The following is a 22,526-nucleotide window of genomic DNA, read 5'->3' as shown; positions in this document are numbered from 1 at the left end:
ACTTTCAGAAAATGATGTCATGGCTTTAGAGGCTTCTGATAGGCTAATTTACATCATTTGAGTCAATTGGAGGTGTACCTATGGATGTATTTCAAGGCCTACCATCAAACTCAGTGCCTCTTTGCTTGACATCATGCGAAAACCAAAAGAAATCAGCCAAGACATCAGAAAAAAGATTGTAGACCTCCACAAGTCTGGTTCATCCTTGGGAGCAATTTCCAAACGACTGAAGGTACCACGTTCATCTGTACAAACAATAGTATGCAAGTATAAACACAATTTTTCCACGCAGCCGTCATACCGCTCAGGAAGGAGACACGTTCTGTCTCCTAGAGCTGAACGTACTTTGGTGAGAAAAGTGCAAATCAATCCCAGAACAACAGCAAAGGACCTTGTGAAGATGCTGGAGGAAACAGGTACAAAAGTATCTATATCCACAGTAAAACGAGTCCTATATCGACATAACCCGAAAGGCCGCTCAGCAAGGAAGAAGCCACTGCTCCAAAACTGCCGTAAAAAAGCCAGACTACGGTTTGCAACTGCACATGGGGACAAAGATCATACTTTTTGGAGAAATGTCCTCTGGTCTGATGAAACAAAAAATAGAACTGTTTGGCCATAACGACCATCGTTTTGTTTGGAGGAAAAAGGGGGTAGACTTGCAAGCCAAAGAACACCATCCCAACCATGAAGCACAGGGGTGGCAGCATCATGCTGTGGGGGTGCTTTGCTGCAGGAGGGACTGGTGCACTTCACAGAATTGCTGGCATCATGAGGAAGGAAAATTATGTGGAGATATTGAAGCAACATCTCAAGACATCTGTCACTTGATGGTTTCATTTCAGAGAGACAAATAATGTTTTTTTCAAATGCCTCACTCAGAAATAAGTAGTACTGCTAGGTTTTACACAGTCAAATGTAACAAAAAACTACATTTTGTGTAAAGAACTGTACAAATGATACATTTGTGACATCAATATTTTAAAAATAATGTTTACTAAATAATTCAATACATTAATATAAGATACACTATATATACAAAAGTATGTGGACACCCTTTTGAAATTAGTGGATTCAGCTATTTCAGCCACACCCGTTGCTGACGGGTGTATAACTCAGTTGCCGGAGAGGAAGGAAACTGCTCAGGGATTTCACCATGAGGCCAATGGTGATTTTAAAACAGTTACAGAGTTTAATGGCTGTGATAGGAGACAACTTAGGATGGATCAACAACATTGTAGTTACTCCACAATACTAAAATAAATGACAGAATGAAAAAGAAGGAAGCCGGTACAGCAGGGTTCCCCAACTGGCTTCCTGCGGGCCAAATATTGTACTATCCAGGTGTGCAAAGCTCTTATAGACTTATCCAGGAATACTCACAGCTGTACTCACTGCCAAAGGTGATTCTGACATGTATTGACTCCAGGGGGTCAATCAAGCTATATTAGTGTTTTATTTTCCATAAATCTTTACACTTTGACATTACAGAGCATTTTGTGTAGACTGTGGCAACAAATGGCAGTTAAATCAAATTTAATCCCACTTTTGGCATGGGCAATGGCACGGTTTTAGAGGCCCTCCTCTTGGCCGCAGAAACAAAATGTTGCTGTTTTACACCTAATTTCCTGCAATTCTATATCAATCAATCAATCAATCAATCAATTTTATTTTATATAGCCCTTCTTACATCAGCTAATATCTCGAAGTGCTGTACAGAAACCCAGCCTAAAACCCCAAACAGCTAGTAATGCAGGTGTAGAAGCACGGTGGCTAGGAAAAACTCCCTAGAAAGGCCAAAACCTAGGAAGAAACCTAGAGAGGAACCAGGCTATGAGGGGTGGCCAGTCCTCTTCTGGCTGTGCCGGGTGGAGATTATAACAGAACCATGCCAAGATGTTCAAAAATGTTCATAAGTGACAAGCATGGTCAAATAATAATCAGGAATAAATCTCAGTTGGCTTTTCATAGCCGATCATTAAGAGTTGAAAACAGCAGGTCTGGGACAGGTAGGGGTTCCATAACCGCAGGCAGAACAGTTGAAACTGGAATAGCAGCAAGGCCAGGCGGACTGGGGACAGCAAGGAGTCACCACGGCCGGTAGTCCCGACGTATGGTCCTAGGGCTCAGGTCTCTCAGTTGGCTTTTCATAGCCGATCATTAAGAGTTGAAAACAGCAGGTCTGGGACAGGTAGGGGTTTCGTAACCGCAGGCAGAACAGTTGAAACTGGAATAGCAGCAAGGCCAGGCGGACTGGGGACAGCAAGGTGTCAGCATGCCCGGTAGTCCTGACGTATGGTCCTAGGGGCTCAGGTTCTCAGAGAGAAAGAGAGAACGAGAGAATTAGAGAGAGCATACTTAAATTCACACAGGACACTGGATAAGACAGGAGAAGTACTCCAGGTATAACCAACTAACCCCAGCCCCCGACACAAACTACTGCAGCATAAATACTGGAGGCTGAGACAGGAGCGGTCCGGAGACACTGTGGCCCCATCCGAAGAAACCCCCGGACAGGGCCAAACAGGAAGGATATAACCCCACCCACTCTGCCAAAGCACAGCCCCCGCACCACCAGAGGGATATCCTCAACCACCAACTTACAATCCTGAGACAAGGCCGAGTATAGCCCACAGAGGTCTCCACCACAGCACAAACCAAGGGGGGGCGCCAATATATTTTGTCATGGGGCTGAGAGAACAATTGCAGTTTCAAAGCTAATTTCCTGCAATTCTACACATTTTGCCATGGCCTTGTAATTACGCAATCTCATTGACTCAAACATTATAACAAAATCTATGGGGGACCCATGCCATGACATTTGAGGAATTTTAGATTCTCCCTGACTGTCTAGTTTAATTTTGGTGATTGTTATTTCTCAAAGATGATCTTATTAAAATATATATGGCTCCATTTTCTACATACGTTATATCTGGTTTTAGTCATTTAGGTTTACACTGAAAACGTTTTACCATCGCAAAATGTATTTTCTAAAATAAATAAACTCAGCAAAAAAAGAAACGTCTCTTTTTCAGGACCTTGTCTTTCAAAGATAATTTGTAGAAATCCAAATAACTTCACAGATCTTCATTGTAAAGGGTTTAAACACTGTTTCCCATGCTTGTTCAATGAACCATAAACAATTAATGAACATGCACCTGTGGAACGGTCGTTAAGACACTAACAGCTTACAGACGGTAGGCAATTAAGGTCACAGTTATGAAAACTTAGGACACTAAAGAGACCTTTCTACTAACTCTGAAAACCACCAAAAGAAAGATGCCCAGGATCCCTGCTCATCTGCGTGAACGTGCCTTAGGCATGCTGCAAGGAGGCATGAGGACTGCAGATGTGGCCAGGGCAATAAATTGCAATGTCCGTACTGTGAGACGCCTAAGACAGCGCTACAGGGAGACAGGACGGACAGCTGATCATCCTCGCAGTGGCAGACCACGTGTAACAACACCTGCACAGGATCGGTACATCCGAACATTACACCTGCGGGACAGGTACAGGATGGCAACAACAACTGCCCGAGTTACACCAGGAACGCACAATCCCTCCATCAGTGCTCAGACTGTCCACAATAGGCTGAGAGAGGCTGGACTGAGGGCTTGTAGGCCTGTTGTAAGGCAGGTCCTCACCAGACATCACCGGCAACAACGTCACATCTGGGCACAAACCCACCGTCGCTGGACCAGACAGAACTGGCAAAAAGTGCTCTTCACTGACGAGTCGCGGTTTTGTCTCACCAGGGGTGATGGTCGGATTCGCGTTTATCGTCGACGGAATGAGCGTTACACCTGTACTCTGGAGCGGGTTCGATTTGGAGGTGGAGGGTCGGTCATGGTCTGGGCCGGTGTGTCACAGCATCATCGGACTGAGCTTGTTGTCATTGCAGGCAATCTCAACGCTGTGCGTTACAGGGAAGACATCCTCCTCCCTCATGTGGTACCCTTCCTGCAGGCTCATCCTGACATGACCCTCCAGCATGACAATGCCACTGCTTGTTTTTTGCGTGATTTCCTGCAAGACAGGAATGTCAGTGGTTTGCCATGGCCAGCGAAGTGCCAGGATCTCAATCCTATTGAGCACGTCTGGGACCTGTTGGATCGGAGGGTGAGGGCTAGGGCCATTCCCCCCAGAAATGTCCGGGAACTTGAAGGTGCCTTGGTGGAAGAGTGGGGTAACATCTCACAGCAAGAACTGGCAAATCTGGTGCAGTCCATGAGGAGGAGATGCACAGCAGTACTTAATGCAGGTGGTGGCCACACCAAATACTGACTGTTACTTTTGATTTTGACCCCCCCTTTGTTCAGGGACACATTATTCAATTTCTGTTAGTCACATGTCTGTTTATGTCTCAGTTGTTGAATCTTGTTATGCTCATACAAATATTTACACATGTTAAGTTTGCTGAAAATAAATGCAGTTGACAGTGAGAGGACGTTTCTTTTTTTGCTGAGTTTATATATACACTGAACAAAAATACAAATGCAACATATAAAGTGTTGGTCGTATGTTTCATGAGTTGAAATAAATGATCCCAGAAATGTTCCATATTCACAAAAAGCTTATTTTGCTAAAATGTTGTGCACAAATGTGTTTACATCCCTGTTAGTGATCATTTCTCCATTGCCTAGACAATCCATCTACCTAACAGGTGTGGCATATCAAGAAGCTGATTAAACAGCATGATCATTACAAAGGTGCAACTTGGGGACAATAAAGGCCACTCTAAAATGTGAGGTTTGTCACATAACACAATGCCACATATGTTTCTAGTTTTGAGGGAGCATGCAATTGGCATGCTGACTGCAGCAATGTCCACTAGAGCTGTTGCCAGAGAACTGAATGTTAATTTCTCTACCATTTCTCAATGTCGTTTTAGAGAATTTGTCAGTACGTCCAACTGGCCTCAGAACTGCAGACCGCGTGTAACCACACCAGCCCAGGACCTCCACATCCACCTTCTTCACCTGCAAGATCGTCTGAGACCAGCTACCCTGACAGTTGACGAAACTGTGGGTTTGCACAACTGTCAGAAACCGTCTCAGGGAAGCTCATCTGCGTGCTCATCGTCCTCACCAGGGTCTTGAACTGACTGCAGTTCGACGTCGTAACCTACTTCACTGGGCATATGCTCACCTTTGATGGCCACTGGCATGCTGGAGAACTGTGCTCTTGACGGATGAATCCCAGTTTCAACTGTACCGGGCAGATCAAATCAAATCAAATCAAATCAAATTTTATTGGTCACATGCGCCGAATACAACAGGTGCAGACATTACAGTGAAATGCTTACTTACAGCCCTTAACCAACAGTGCATTTATTTTAAACAAAAAAAGTAAGAATAAAACAACAACAAAAAAAGTGTTGAGAAAAAAAGAGCAGAAGTAAAATAAAGTGACAGTAGGGAGGCTATATATACAGTAAAATAAAGTGACAGTAGGGAGGCTATATATACAGGGGGGTACCGTTGCAGAGTCAATGTGCGGGGGGCACCGGCTAGTTGAGGTAGTTGAGGTAATATGTACATGTGGGTAGAGTTAAAGTGACTATGCATAAATACTTACTTAACAGAGTAGCAGCAGCGTAAAAAGGATGGGGTGGGGGGGCAGTGCAAATAGTCCGGGTAGCCATGATTAGCTGTTCAGGAGTCTTATGGCTTGGGGGTAGAAGCTGTTGAGAAGTCTTTTGGACCTAGACTTGGCACTCCGGTACCGCTTGCCGTCGCGGTAGCAGAGAGAACAGTCTATGACTAGGGTGGCTGGAGTCTTTGACAATTTTGAGGGCCTTCCTCTGACACCGCCTGGTATAGAGGTCCTGGATGGCAGGGAGCTTTGCCCCAGTGATGTACTGGGCCGTACGCACTACCCTCTGTAGTGCCTTGCGGTCAGAGGCCAAGCAGTTGCCATACCAGGCGGTGATGCAACCAGTCAGGATGCTCTCGATGGTGCAGCTGTAGAATTTTTTGAGGATCTGAGGACCCATGCCAAATCTTTTTAGTCTCCTGAGGGGGAATAGGCTTTGTCGTGCCCTCTTCACGACTGTCTTGGTGTGTTTGGACCATGGTATCTCTATAGCAGACAGCGTGTATGGCATCGCGTGGGCGAGTGGATTGCTGATTTCAATGTTGTCAACAGAGTGCCCAATGGTGGCGGTGGGGTTATATATGGGCAGGCATCAGCGAACACAATTCTATCGATGGCAATTTGAATGCACAGAGATACCATGATGAGTTCCTGAGGCCCATTGTCATGCCATTCATCCGCCGCCATCACCTCATGTTTCAGCATGATCAACTCTATATGTCACACCAGATACTGACTGGTTTTCTGATCCACGCCATACTTTTTTAAAGGTATCTGTGACCAACAGATGCATATTTGTATTCCCAGTCATGTGAAATCCATATATTAGGGCCTAATGAATTTATTTCAATTGACTGATTTCCTTATATGAACTGTGACTCAGTAAAATCTTTGAAATCTTTGCATGTTGCGTTTATATTTTTGTTAATGCTAAATGCATATAGGGAAAACACTTGTACAGTAGAAACACTGATACAGTTTAAGAACATTCCATTCTAGCTAAAAAACACGTTAATACACATCTCAAATCTACTGAGAACAGTAATATTTTACACACACACATTAAGGTACCCATAAGCGATCATTTCTAGCAAAAAAACACAATTGTGAAAAATATGTGGATATAGTGTTTTCAAAATAATCTGTTCAGTTACTTACGTCACCACATCAGTTACTTACATCACCACATCTAATCGTTATGCTTTTACAAAATGTCAAACGCAACAGTAAACACTTAAATCTCCATCACAAGACACAAAAAATGTAATGTGTGTTGCGTATCAATATATATTGGACCTAGCGTCTATTTTGCAGTACAGAACACTTAAAACTGCCTTAGATAGCTCTTTTGTCCCACCCCCCATACACGCAGAGACCGACTCAATCGGTGCCTCCAGTGATGCTATCTCCTTCATCGTTACCCAACGCTTAGGTTTACCTCCACTGTACTCCTATCCTTCCATATCCTTTTCTGTACATAATGCCCTGAACCTATTCTACAACGCCCGGAAACCTGCCCCTTTTTTTCTCTGTACCCAACGCACTAGAAGACCAGTACTTAAAGCCTTTAGCCATATCCTCATTCTACTCCTCCTCTGTTCCTCTGGTGATGTAGAGGTTAACCCAGGCCCTGTAGCCCCCAGTATCACTCCTACTCCCCAGGCGTTATCATTTGTTGACTTCTGTAATCGTAAAAGCCTTGGTTTCTTGCACGTTAATATCCGAAGCCTCCTTCCTAAGTTTGAGTTATTCACTGCGCTAGCACACTCCGCCAACCCTGATGTTCTAGCAGTGTCTGAATCCTGGCGTAGGAAGGCCACCAAAAATTCAGACATTTCCATCCCCACTACAACATTTTCCATCTCGATAGAACTGCCAAAGGGGGTGGGGTTGCAATCTACTGTAGAGATATCCTGCAGAGCTCTATCGTACTATCCAGGTCTGTGCCCAAACAGTTTGAGCTTCTACTGCTAAAAATCCACCTTTCCAGAAATAAGTCTCTCACTGTTGCCGCTTGCTACAGACCCCCATCAGCCCCGAGCTGTGCCCTGGACACCATATGTGAACTGATTGCCCCCCATCTATCCTCAGAGTTCGTACTGCTTGGTGACCTAAACTGGGACATGCTTAACACCCCGGCCAACCTACAATCTAAACTAAATGCCCTCAATCTCACACAAATTATCAACGAACCTACCAGGTACAACCCTAAATCTGTAAACATGGGCACCCTCATAGATATCATCCTGACAAATTTACCCTCTAAATACACCTCCGCTGTCTTCAACCAGGATCTCAGCGATCACTGCCTTATTGCCTGCGTCCGTAATGGGTCCGCGATCAAACGACCACCCCTCATCACTGTCAAACGCTCCATAAAACACTTTAGCAAGCAGGCCTTTCTAATTGACCTGGCCCGGGTATCCTGGATGGATATTGACCTCATTCCGTCAGTAGAGGATGCCTGGTTGTTCTTTAAAAGTGCTTTCCTCTCAATCTGAAATAAGCATGCCCCATTCAAAAAATTCAGAACTAAGAACATATATAGCCCCTGGTTCTCCTCAGACTTGACTGCCCTTGACCAGCACAAAAACATCCTGTGGCGTACTGCATTAGCATTGAACAGCCCCCGCGATATGCGACTTTTTAGGGAAGTCAGGAACCAATATACACAATCAGATAGGAAAGCAAAGGCTAGCTTTTTCAAACAGAAATTTTTATCCTGTAGCACTAACTCCAAAAAGTTTTGGGACACTGTAAGAGCACCTCCTCCCAACTGCCCACTGCACTGAGGCTAGGAAACACTGTCACCACCGATAAATCTACAATAATCGAGAATTTCAACAAGCATTTTGCTAAGGCTGGCCATGCTTTCCACCTGGCTACCCCTACCCCGGCCACCAGCTCTGCACCCTCCGCTGCAACTTGCCCATGCCCCCCGCTTCTCCTTCACACAAATTCAGACAGCTGATGTTATGAAAGAGCTACAAAATCTGGACCCCTACAAATCTGCTGGGCTAGACAATCTGGACCCTTTCTTTCTAAAATTAGCCACCGAAGTTGTCGCAACCCCTATTACTAGCCTGCTCAACCTCTCTTTCTTAACGTCTGAGATCCCCAGAGATTGGAAAGCTGCCGCGGTTATCCCCCTATTCAAAGGGGGTGACACTCTAGATCCTAACTGTTATAAACCTATATCCATCCTGCCCTGCCTTTCGAAAGTATTTGAAAGCCAAGTTAACAAACAGATCACCGACCATTTCGAATCCCACCATACCTTCTCCGCTATGCAATCCGGTGTCCGAGCTGGTCATGGGTGCACCTCAGCCACGCTCAAGGTCCTAAACGATATTATAAACGCGATCAATAAAAGACAGTACTGCGCAGCCGTCTTCATCGACCTGGCCAAGGCTTTCGACTCTGTCAACCACCCCATTCTTATTGGCAGACTAAATACCCTTGGTTTCTCTAATGACTGCCTCGCCTGGTTCATCAACTACTTCTCAGATAGAGTTCAATGTGTCAACTCGGAGGGCCTGTTGTCTGGACCTATGGCCGTCTCTATGGGTGTGCCACAGGGTTCAATTCTCGGGCCGACTCTATTCTCTGTGTATATCAATGATGTCGCTCTTGCTGCTGGTGACGCTCGGATCCACCTCTATGTGGACGACACCATTTTGTATACATCTGGCCCTTCATTGGACACTGTGTTAACAAACCTCCAAACGAGCTTCAATGCCATAGAGTATGTGACCTAGAGTATGTGGACAACTACAAATACCTAGGTGTCTGGTTAGACTGTAAACTCTCCTTCCAGACTCACATTAAGCATCTCCAATCAAAAGTTAGATCTAGAATCGGCTTCCTATTTCGCAACAAAGCCTCCTTCACTCATGCTGCCAAACATGCCCTCGTAAAACTGACTATCCTACCAATCCTTGACTTCGGCGATGTCATTTACAAAATAGCCTCCAACACCCTACTCAGCAAATTGGATGTAGTCTATAAATCACTGCTAGGCAAATCCACGTCTTATCTTGGCTCACTGGTCACCATAGCAACACCCACCCGTAGTCTGCGCTCCAGCAGGTATATCTCACTGGTCATCCCCAAAGCCAACACCTCCTTTGGCCGCCATTCCTTCCAGTTCTCTGCTGCCAATGACTGGAACGAACTGCAAAAATCTCTGAAGCTGGAGACTCTTATCTCCATCACTAATTTTAAGCGTCAGTTGTCAGAGCAGCTTACCGATCACTGCACCTGTACACAGCCTTTCTGAAATTAGCATACCCAACTACCTCATCCCCATATTGTTATTTATTTTGCTAATTTGCACCCCAGTATCTCTATTTGCACATCATCTTTTGCACATCTATCATTCCAGTATTATACGAAATTGTAACTATTTTGCACTATGGCCTATTTATTACCTTACCTCCATAACTTACTACATTCGCACACACTGTATATATATTTTCTGTTGTATTTTTGACTTTATGTTTTGTTTACCCCATATGTAAAACCATATGTTTTTATCGCACTGCTTTGCTTTATCTTGGCCAGGTCGCAGTTGTAAATGAGAACTTGTTCTCAACCGGCTTACCTGGTTAAATAAAGGTGGAAAAAAAAAAAAAAAAAAAAGACATCACAAGACACACAACACAATTATGTGTTATCTAATCAGATTGGCTGCATATGACCTGAGAGCACTACTACCTCAGGCTCATAATTTCATGAAATTCTACACATTTCTCCATGGAGCTGATAGAAAATGTTGCAGTTTTAAACACATGTCATACCATTCTATGCATTTTGCCATGGCTAATGCTGTGTTCTTTTGCTCAAACATAATAACAGCATCAATACTGCTAAATTCATTGTTTTAGAAATGTCTAGATTTTATTTGCTAGTTCTCAAAGATTATATTATAAAACAATATAAAGGTCCATTATCTTGTTTTACTATCTGGTTTTAGTCGATTAAGTTTACACTGAAAGCATTTTTCCATCCCAATGTTTTCTTTCCACTTCATAGGTTTGCACACGAAAAAACGCTTAGGCGGCATGCCCAAGGCATTCAATGGCAGTAAAGCCCCTGGGATATCAGATGTTATGAAGCTTTAATTTCTGCTCTATGTAGCTGTCACATTGTCCTTATGAAGTGCTTACGGATGAAAACAACCCTATCAAAAACATATAGCCATTTGATTGATTATTGATTGATTGTCTATTAATTTGCCCATGCCTCATCCCTCTCTCTTTCTCTTTGGAATGTTGTTATTGTGAGTGTGTGGTGCACACACACACACACACACACACACACACACACACACACACACACACACACACACACACAGTTGTGTATTGCTATACTTGTGAGGTCTTTTTGGGGACCAACAATTGATTCCCATTCAAAATCATATTTTCTCTAACCCTAAATCTAAACCTAACCCTAACCCCAAACCCCTAACCCTAACCCTAACTCCTAAACCTAAAATCCTATTTTCCCTAACCCCTAACCCTAAATCTAAACCTAACCTTAACCTTAATCCTAACCTTAACCCCAAACCCCTAACCCTAACTCCTAACCCTAAACTTACATGTAACCCTTAAACCTAATTCTAAAATAGCCTTTTTCCTTTTTAGGACCGGCCAAATGTCCTCTCTTATCAGAATTGTCCTTGGTTTACTATTCTTGTGAGGACTTCTGGTCCTCACAAGTATAGTAAAACAAACACACACACACACACACACACACACACACACACACACACACACACACACACACACAACGTCCCCAGCCCCACAGCTTCTTCATTGGGCCTATACCTAATGACACTCACATGGCTCTCTCTCTGTTCCAAACAAACACTTGGTTCTCCTCTACTTGTATTAGATTAATCAGCCAGCTGCTTTTATAGCGTCCATCATAAGACCCAGATAAATGACACTCAGTTCCCTTCTTCTGAGGAAGACCTCAGGACAGGCTATACCACCTCTCTCTTTCTCTCTCTCGCTCTCTCACACACACACACACACACTCACACAGACAGGGGTATAATAATGGTCCTATTGTAGAGCCAGGAGACAGACAGTGAACTGTAGTAACCTCCCAGACACACATCTCACAACATATCTGATCAGGACTCAACACATCACAGAGGAGCTGTTTATGCCACTGGCTTTAGCATTGTGACCCACTACCAACATTTTCTGTTCTTGTGACCCACCAAAGACACACAGTGTTTCTACCACACCCTGAGTGTAAACTGTGACCCAAGAATAACTGTAGACAGTGGAGTTTATATGCACTGGCTTTTTTATTATGTTTTTTACGTTTAGTCATCAACTACTGTATGGTAAATTAGCATTGTTGGTGATTAGCCTACATTTCATCCCCATGACCATTCAATGTTTAACGCAAGGATTTGTTAGCAGCACATCCCAGTCAGTGGGCCTGTCTGTGCATAAAACAACCCTATAAAGGTAACGGTACAAGTCAGCTAAGTTGCAGTTTGAACAACAAGCTCTCACAGTCTCACTGCAGAATCACACGTCCAAAGTTTAATTCCGAATGGTTTAGATAAGGGTTAAGGTTTGGGATAGTGTTAAAACCAAAACGTTAAAAATGTGTCCTTAGCACTGGGATTGAACATGAAACCCTTAGAGCTGGAGCTTGTGACTTACACCCATTTGCCGTCCCTGTCCGCAACACCCTAGCAAAACCCAAGCCTACTTGATGGTAATAGAGCTCACCGTTGCCCCTAGTGGCCGGTTTTGACGTCCTGCTTACATTGACGGATGTCTAATTTTCCAGTGGATCTTGAACGACCTGGCTGAGTCTTGAAAGACTTCTGGGTCCAGCTGTTTGCAGTTGAATGTAGTTATATCTGTCCTTGCTTTCAAACAATATCAATGTTATTTGACCTAGCTAATACTAACACAAATATACAGTATCTGTTATTATCATCTCCTGATCCTCTTTGTTTAGTGTGTGTGTGCGTGCGTGTATTTGCACATGTACGCGTCCTCTGGATTCTGATGTAGTAAAACGTTGTTTGCTGAAGCGCAGAGGCCTACCTGAACTGTGTAGTAAAACTTCTTATCGGTCAAATGTTTGTTGTACTTTTACTGTTCTTTTCTATTCTCTACTACATTTAGACGTAAAAAATAACTACCAGTTCATTCCCAAAATGTACAGCTGTGCTGTGCCTTGAGGTAGACTCAAGTGTTTTATCTCCACATACACCTTCTATAAGGTATGAGCTGGCCAGGTGCTAAATGTCTGAATAACAGGTAGTATTTTGGGGAGAGGAAATGGTCGTGGTATCGGACACACTGACTGGTCTGTGGTTCAGGTGCTGTCTTCGCCAGGTTCTTTAAACCATGTGGCCCCAAACAAACACACACACACACACACACACAGGCCCAGGTTACTGTATTAGCACTTTGTGACAAATGTAGTCCTTCTTGGAAAAAGTGTCAATTATACATATTGACTGTGATCACTTGAGTGCACAGGATGTTAGAGCTCACCCTAAGGTAACTGTAACAAATATGGGAGGCATATAGCCTAGCGGTTATAGCGTTGGGCCAGTAATCGAAAGGTTGCTGGTTCGAATACCCGAGCCAACTATGTGAAAAATCTGTTGATGTAACCTTGACCAAGGCACATAACCCTACTTTGTTCCATGGGCGCCGTACTACAATGGCTGACCCTGTAAAACGAACACATTTCACTGCTTCTATCCGGTGTATGTGAAAATAAAATGTTTTGTTTTGTAATAATGTCACTGCATGTGTTTCTCATTAGGATGTACAGCCACTACTATACTTTGGCTGTCAGCCTTGTCATTAGGTTGTTTTTAGGATTTAATTAACTTGTGTTGGTTGGTACCAGTGTTGTTTACAGTGCCTTCAGAAAGTATTCACACCCTTTCAATTTGTCCACATTTTGTTGTTTTACAGCCTGAATTTAAAACTGATTAAATTGAGATTTAGTGTCACTGGCCTATAAACAATACCCCATAATGTCAAAGTGGAATTCTGTTTTTAGAAATGTATAGAAATTAATTAAAAATGAAAAGCTTTAATGTCTTGAGTCAATAAGTATTCAACCCCTTTGTTATGAAAAACATAAATAATTCAGGAGTAAAAATGTGCTTAAAAAGTCACTTAATAAGTTGCATGGACTCACTCTGTATGCAATAACAGTGTTTAACATGATTTTTTTGGGGACTATCTCATCTCTGTACCCCACACATACAATTACAGTGCATTCGGGAAAATATTCAGACCCCTTTACTTTTTCCACATTTTGTTACGTTACAGCCTTATTCTAAAATGGATGAAATTATTTTTTTTCCTCATCAATCTACACACAATACCCCATAATGACAAAGAGAAAACAGACTTGTATATATTTTTGCAAATTTATAAAAAAACAAAAACAGAAATACCTTAAGTATTTAGACCCTTTCCTATGAGACTCGAAATTGAGCTCAGGTGCATCCTGTTTCCATTGGTCATCCTTGAGATGTTTCTACAACTTGATTGGAGTCCACCTGTGGTAAATCCAATTGATTGGACATGACTTGGCAGGCACACACCTGTCTATATAAGGTCCCACAGTTGACAGTGCATGTCAGAGCAAAAACCAAGCCATGAAGTCAAAGGAATTGTCCGTAGAGCTCAGAGACAGGATTGTGTCGAGGCACAGATCTGGGGAAGGGTACCAACAAATTTCTGCATCATTGAAGCTCTCCATGAACATAGTGGCCTCCCATAATTCTTAAATGGAAGACGTTTGAAACCACCAAGACTCTTCCTAGAGCTGAAAGAAACCTGGCACCATCCCTAAGGTCAAGAATGGAGGTGGCAGCATCATGCTGTGGGGGATGTTTTTCAGCGGCAGGGACTGGGAGACTAGTCAGGATAGAGGGAAAGATGAATGGAGCAAAGTACAGAGAGATCCTTGATGAAAACCTTCTCCAGAGCGCTCAGGACCTCAGACTGGGGTGAAGGTTCACCTTCCAACAGGACAACAGCCCTAAGCACACAGCCAAGACAACGCAGGAGTGGGTTCGGGATAAGTCTCTGAATGTCCTTGACTGGCCCAGCCAGAGCCCGGACTTGAACCTGATCAAACATCTCTAGAGAGACCTAAAAATAGCTGTGCAGCAACGCTCCCCATCCAACCTGACAGAGCTTGAGAGGATCTGCAGAGAAGAATGAGAGAAACTCCCCAAATACAGGTGTGCCAAGCTTGTAGCGTCATACCCAAGAAGACTAGAGGCCGTAATCGCTGCCAAAGGTGCTTCAACAAAGTACTGAGTAAAGGGGCTGAATATTTCTGTAAATGTGTATATATATATATATATATATATATATATATATATATATATATAAAGCAGACAAAGAATATCCCTTTTAGCATGGTGAAGTTATTAATTACACTATGGAGGTGTATAAATACACCCAGTCACTACAAAGTTACAGGAGAGGAAGAAAACCACTCAGGGATTTCACCATGAGGCCAATGGTGACTTTAAAACATTTACAGAGTTTAATGGCTGTGATCAGTGGTGTAAAATACTTAAGTAAAACTACTTTAAAGTACTACTTAAGTAGGTTTTTTGGTATCTGTACTTTACTTTACTATTTATATTGTTGACAACTTTTACTTTTACTTCACTACATTCCTAAAGAAAATAATGTACTTTTTACTCCATACATTTTCTGTGACACTCAAAAGTACTCGTTACATTTTGAATGCTTAGCAGGACAAGAAAATGGTCCAATTCACACACTTATCAAGAGAACATCCCTGATCACCTCTACTGCCTCTGATCTAGCGAACTCACTAAACACAAATGCTTCATTTGTAAATTATGTGTGCCCCTGGCTATCCGTGTGCCCCTGGCTATCCGTAAATAAATAAAACAAGAAAATGGTGCAGTCTGGTTGCTTAATATAAGGTATTTGACATTTTTTATACTTTTACTTTTACTTTTGATACTTAAGTATATTTGAGCAATTACATTTACTTTTGATACTTAAGTATATTTAAAACCCAATACTTTTAGACTTTTACTCAAGTAGTATTTTACTGGGTGACTTTCACTTTTACTTGAGTCATTTTCTATTAAGGTATCTTTACTTTTACTCAAGTATGACAATTGGGTACTTTTTCCACCACTGGCTGTGATAGATAACTGAGGATGGATTAGCAACATTGTAGTTACTCCACAATGCTAACCTAATTGACAGAGTGAAATGAAGGAAGCCTGTACAGAATAAAAATATTCCAAAACATCAATCCTGTTTGCAACAAGGCACTAAAGTAATACTGCAAAAAAGTAGCAAAGCAATTAACTTTTTGTCCTGAATACAAAGTGTTATGTTTGGGGAAATCCAATACAACACATTACTGAGTACCGCTCTCCATATTTTCAAGCATAGTGGTGGCTGCATCATATTATGAGTGTGCTTGTAATCATTAAGGACTAGGGGTTTTTCTGGATGAAAAATAAACGGAATGGAGCTAAGCACAGGCAAAATCCTAGAGGAAAACCTGGTTCAGTCTGCTTTCCACCAGACACTGGGAGATTAATTCACCTTTCAGCAGGACAATTACCTAAAACACAATCAAATCAAATTAACTTTTATTTGCCACATGCACCGAATACAACAGGTGTAGACATTACCGTGAAATGCTTACTTACAGCCCTTAACCAACAATGCATTTATTTTTTTTATAAAAAAGTAAAATAAGACAACAACAACAAAAAAGTGTTGAGAAAAAAAGAGCAGAAGTAAAATAAAATAACAGTAGGGAGGCTATATACAGGGGGGTACCGGTGCAGATTCAATGTGCGGGGGCACCGGCTAGTTGAGGTAGTTGAGGTAATATGTACATGTGGGTAGAGTTAAAGTGACTATGCATAAATAATTAACAGAGTAGCAGCAGCGTAAAAAGATGGGGTGGGGGGGCAGTGCAAGTAGTCCAGGTAGCCATGATTAGCTGTTCAGGAGTCTTATGGCTTAGGGGTAGAAGCTGTTGAGAAGCCTTTTGGACCTAGACTTGGAACTCCGGTACCGCTTGCCATGCAGTAGCAGAGAGAACAGTCTATGACTAGGGTGGCTGGAGTCTTTGAGAATTTTGACGGCCTTCCTCTGACATCGCCTGGTATAGAGGTCCTGGATGGCAGGAAGCTTGGCCCCAGTAATGTACTGGGCCGTACGCACTACCCTCTGTAGTGCCTTGCGGTCGGAGGCCGAGCAGTTGCCAAACCAGGCGGTGATGCAACCATTCAGGATGCTCTCGATGGTGCAGCTGTATAACTTTTTGAGGATCTGAGGACCCATGCCAAATCTTTTCAGTCTCCTGAGGGGGAATAGGCTTTGTCGTGCCCTCTTCACGACTGTCTTGGTGTGTTTGAACCATGATAGTTTGTTGGTGATGTGGACACCAAGGAACTTGAAGCTCTCAACCTGTTCCACTACAGCCCCGTCGATGAGAATGGGGGCGTGCTCAGTCCTCTTTTTTTTCCTGTAGTCCACAATCATCTCCTTTATCTTGGTCATGTTGAGGGAGAGGTTGTTGTCCTGGCACCACACAGCCAGGTCTCTGACCTCCTCCCTATAGGCTGTCTCATCGTTGACGGTGATCAGGCCTACCACTGTTGTGTCGTCGGCAAACTTAATGATGGTGTTGGAGTCGTGCCTGGCCATGCATGAACAGGGAGTATTTACATTTTAGTCATTTAGCAGATGCTCTTATCCAGAGCGACTTAGTTAGTGAGTGCATACATTTTCATATTGGCCCCCCGTGGGAAACAAACCCACAACCCTGGCGTTGCAAGCGCCATGCTCTACCAACTGAGCTACAGGGGGGGACTGAGCACGCACCCCTGAGGGGCCCCCGTGTTGAGGATCAGCGTGTCAGATGTGTTGTTACCTACCCCACAATGCCAAATCTACACTGTAGTTGCTTACCAAGAAGACAGTGAATGTTCCTGAGTGGCATAGTTATCGTTTTGACTTAGATCTACTTGAAAATCTATGGCAAGACCTGAAAATGGTTGTCTAGCAATGATAAACAACCAATTTGACAGAGCTTGAATAATTTTTTAAAGAATAATGGGCAAATGTTGCACAATCCAGGTGTGGAAAGCTCTTAGAGACTTACCGCGAAAAGACTCAAAGCTGCAATCGCTGCCAAAGGTGCTACAAAGTATTGACTCCGGGGTGTGAATACTTACGTAAATGAGATATTTCTGTATTTCATTTTCAATAAATGTTCAACATTTTCTAAAAACATGTTTTCACTTTGTCATAATGGGGTATTGTGTTAAATCTATTTAACGAAAGTGGCTCACCTTTTAGCCAGGAATATTTTTATGGCAACAAATCCTTCAAAACTAACCTGATCCAGGGCAGGCTTAATCAGGGCTAAGTCCACTATCCTGAATGAAGTGTCTGAGCTGTGAGTTGAGGGACAATGAAATCAGATTCCCTCGCTCAGATTCCCTCACTCTCACAAAGATTGCGTCATCATCCCCTTAATTTGAGGAATACGACTGTTTAAATATTTTATTAAGCAAATGTTTTTTTGTGTTAAAAAATGTTAAAATCCCACATTAATGACAAAGGGTGGCAGGTAGCCTAGCAGTTAAGAGTGTTGGGCCAGTAACTGAAAGGTTGCTGGTTAAAATCCCCAAACAGGGGGCTCCTGAGTGGTGCAGCGGTCTAAGGCGCGGTGCTTGAAGCATCACTACAGACCCAGGTTCGATCCCAGGCTGTGTCACAGCTGGCAGTGTAGCTTGACAGGGGCATGTTTCGGAGGATGTCGTAATCTCGACCTTTGCCTCTCCAAGGTCCGTAGGGGAGTTGCAGCGTTGGGACAAGACTGTAACTACCAATTGGGGTGAAAGTACTAAAAAAATAATCTCCAAGCTGACTAGGTGGAAAATATGTTGATGTGCCCTTGTCGCTCTGGATAAAAGCATCTGCTAAATGACTAGAATGCATTTTAAACTTTTGTATGACTTATAAAATTATTTTGCGTGGGGGAAAAAGGTGCTTGTGCATTAATAAGCACACCAAAGTCCTCTGCTTTCAGTGTCAGGTAGAGCTCACTGTGAATTCCTCACACCAGGACAGAGGTGTCTCAGATGCAACAACACACTCACTCATCCTCACAAATTGTAAGCAAGCTAGTTACAGTGCCTCCTAAAGACATGATTGACATCGGAAAAAGAGGGTGGGCTATCAGCTGATCATTGATGTTGATGATTGATGTAAATCTGCTAGTTAGCTAGCTTCATTTATTTTACTGATTGTAATTTACTTCTCAATGTCTTTCTGCCTCTCTTTGCTGCTGTTATCAGCCAACCCAACTAAATATTGATGATGATTTAGGCTAAGTCAAGTCTTATCAAGTGTTAATCAAATGTTATGCTGCTGTGGCAGTACTGATGATATTTAAACTAGGTAGCTTGCTTCACACACTCAACTGGTGACGGCATCTCTCAAGCCATGCATGTTTGGATACTGGTGCACAATCTCCTACACGTCAGACTGGGAAAAAGGCGCGACTGGGCTCGCACGAGCTCTGTAAAGGTCAGATCAACAACGGACAGGGTGGGGGGTGGCAAACTTGTCGAGTGGGTTCCGAACAACAATGACAAAAAAAGTACATACAGTTGAAGTCGGAAGTTTACATACACCTTAGCCAAATACATTTAAACTTTTCCTGACATTTCATCCTAGTAAAAAATCCCTGTTTTAGGTCAGTTAGGATCACTACTTTATTATAAGAATGTGAAATGTCAGAATAATAGTAGAGAAAATGGTTTATTTCAGCTTTTATTTATTTCATCACATCCCCAGTGGGTCAGACGTTTACATACACTCAATTAGTATTTGGTAGCATTGCCTTTAAATTGTTTCACTTGGGTCAAACGTTTCGGGTAGCCTTCCACAAGCTTCCCACAATAAGTTGGGTGAATTTTTGCCCATTCCTCCAGACAGAGCTGGTGTAACTGAGTCAGGTTTGTAGGCCCCCTAGCTCACACACGCTTTTTCAGTTCTGCTCACAAATGTTCTATAGGATTGAGGTCAGGGCGTTGTGATGGCCACTCCAATACCTTGACTTTGTTGTCCTTAAGCCATTTTGCCACAACTTTGGAAGTATGCTTGGGGTCATTGTCCATTTGGAAGACCCATTTGCGACCAAGCTTTGACTTCCTGACTGATGTCTTGAGATGTTGCTTCAATATATCCACAAAATATTCCTTCCTCATGATGCCATCTATTTTGTGAAGTGCACCAGTCCCTCCTGCAGCAAAGCACCCCCACAGCATGATGCTGCCACCCCCATGCTTCACGGTTGGGATGGTGTTCTTTGGCTTGCAAGCCTTCCCCTTTTTCCTCCAAACATAACGATGGTCATTATGGCCAAACAATTATATTTGTGTTTCATCAGACCAGAGGACATTTCTCCAAAAAGTACGATCTTTGTCCCCATGTGCAGTTGCAAACCGTAGTTTGGCTTTTTTATGGTGGTTTTGGAGCAGTGGCTTCTTCCTTGTTGAGCGGCCTTTCAGGTTATGTCGATATAGGACTCGTTTTACTGTGGATATAGATACTTTTGTACCTGTTTCCTCCAGCATACCTGAGCGGTATGAAGGCTGCGTGGTCTCATGGTGTTTATACTTGCGTACTATTGTTTGTACAGATGAACGTGGTACCTTCAGGCGTTTGGAAATTGCTCCCAAGGATGAACCAGACTTGTGGAGGTCTACAATATTGTTTCTGAGGTCTTGGCTGATTTCTTTTGATTTCCCCATGATGTCAAGCAAAGAGGCACTGAGTTTGAATGTAGGCCTTGAAATACATCCATAGATACACCTCCAATTGACTCAAATGATGTCAATAAGCCTATCAGAAGCTTCTAAAGCCATGACATTATTTTCTGGAATTTCCCAAGCTGTTTAAAGGCACAGTCAACTTCTGCCCCACTGGAATTGTGATACAGTGAATTATAAGTGAAATAATCTGTCTGTAAACAATTGTTGGAAAAATTACTTGTGTCATACACAAAGTAGATGTCCTAACCGACTTGCCAAAACTATAGTTTGTTAACAACAAATTTGTGGAGTGGTTGAAAAACGAGTTTGAATGACTCCAACATAAGTGTATGTAAACTTCCGACTTCCAACTGTATGTATATATTTTAAACATTTTGGGGGAATTTATATCACCACCCAAAGGGGCACTTTGGAGACTGGAAGGGCAAAGGTGCCTGTGCTCTGCACAGGTAGAGCCCTATCTGTGCACGTGCCTGCTCAGATGTCAGCTATCATATCAATAAAAAATCATACATACCTTCCCTCCACAAAGAGATAGAGAAAGACAGTGGCAGGGAGTCATAGAAAGATATGTGGGGAATAGAAAAAATAGGATGAAGATGCATTGTCTTTTCACAGAGTCAGGTCTGACAGACTGACTGAAATTTCAACACACCTGGTCCAGCAGCATCACCATTGAGCTAACTAGTCCACTTATAGTGTGACTGAGCTAATCCACTTGTAGTGTGACTGAGCTAGTCCACCTGTAGTGATTTAGCTAGTCCACTTGTAGGGTGACTGAGTTAATCAATTTGTAGTGTGACTGAGCTAGTCCACTCATAGTGTGACTGAGCTAGTCCACTTGTAGTGTGACTGAGCTAATCCACTTGCAGTGTGACTGAATTAGTCCTCTTGTACTGTGACTAAGCTATTCCACTTGTAGTGTGATTAAATTAGTCCAATTTTAGTGTGACTGAATGAATACACGTGTAGTGTGAATGAGTTAGTCCATTTGTAGTGTGACTGAGCTAGTCCATTTGTAGTGTGACTGAGCTAGTCCACTTGTAGTGTGACTAAGCTAGTCCACTTGTAATGTGAATTAGTTAGTACACTTGTAATGTGACTGAGCTAGTCCACTTGTAGTGTGACTGATTTAGTCCCCCTGAGGGAGGACTACAAACATTTTTTAAACACCCTCACTAGCACATGTAAGAGAATAATTATCTCTGGCCAACTCCCGTGCTACCTAAGGGGTTCGGAACGTTTCAGCCGACTCTTTGCCCTGAACGAGTACCTGAAGAAACTTTGCAATAACAGGAATGTCTCTTTTTGTGACAACTTTGATTTGCTGTGGGGGAAACCAGCACATTTTCAAAGAGACAGGATTCACCCTAACCACAGGGGTTCCAGGACTATTTCCAGCAACATCCCAAACAGTTTAAGAGACTGACGGACAGGGTATGGTAGTGCTCCAGTTCTCCCTGTCAGATTAAGCAACAGAGGACTTGGAAAGCATATTAACTCCTGTAGAAATGGCACAATGATTATTGTGAGTAACCTCATTTATGTTCCTTTAACTCTGCCATCTAGTGAGTTTATACAAACTGTTATCTCCTACCATTCTGATTGATTGGAGACTGTCAGAAAATGTGGTTGTAACGTTAATTATTTGGTTGTTATTCCATTGGTTAGCTCGAGGCAGATGCCCCAGGGGCAGAGTGGCCCACACTCAATAAATATGGCGCTTTTAAATGTTAGAGCAATCACAAGTAGAACCTTTCTTGTGAATTGCCTCATTACTGAGCACAAAGTTGATTGCATGTTTCTCACTGAAACACGCTGTCATCACACTGTAGTGCCGCTCTTATTGAAGCCTCCCCCCGGACTACAGCTTTTCATACTCTATCAGAAAAGGGAAAAAGGGTGGGGAGACAGCCTGTATTTTTACTAATGCTCTCAGCTGTAAGGACATTTCGTTTGGCGACTTTGGGTCTTTTGAGCATCATGCTATACTATTTAAATGTCAGCCACCAGTGCTGGCCATAACGCTGTACAGGCAACCAAAGCACTGACCCACTTT

This window comes from Coregonus clupeaformis, chromosome 16, assembly GCF_020615455.1.
Source record: "Coregonus clupeaformis isolate EN_2021a chromosome 16, ASM2061545v1, whole genome shotgun sequence".
Classification (NCBI taxonomy): domain Eukaryota; kingdom Metazoa; phylum Chordata; class Actinopteri; order Salmoniformes; family Salmonidae; genus Coregonus; species Coregonus clupeaformis.
Note: the sequence above shows the minus strand (reverse complement) of the source record.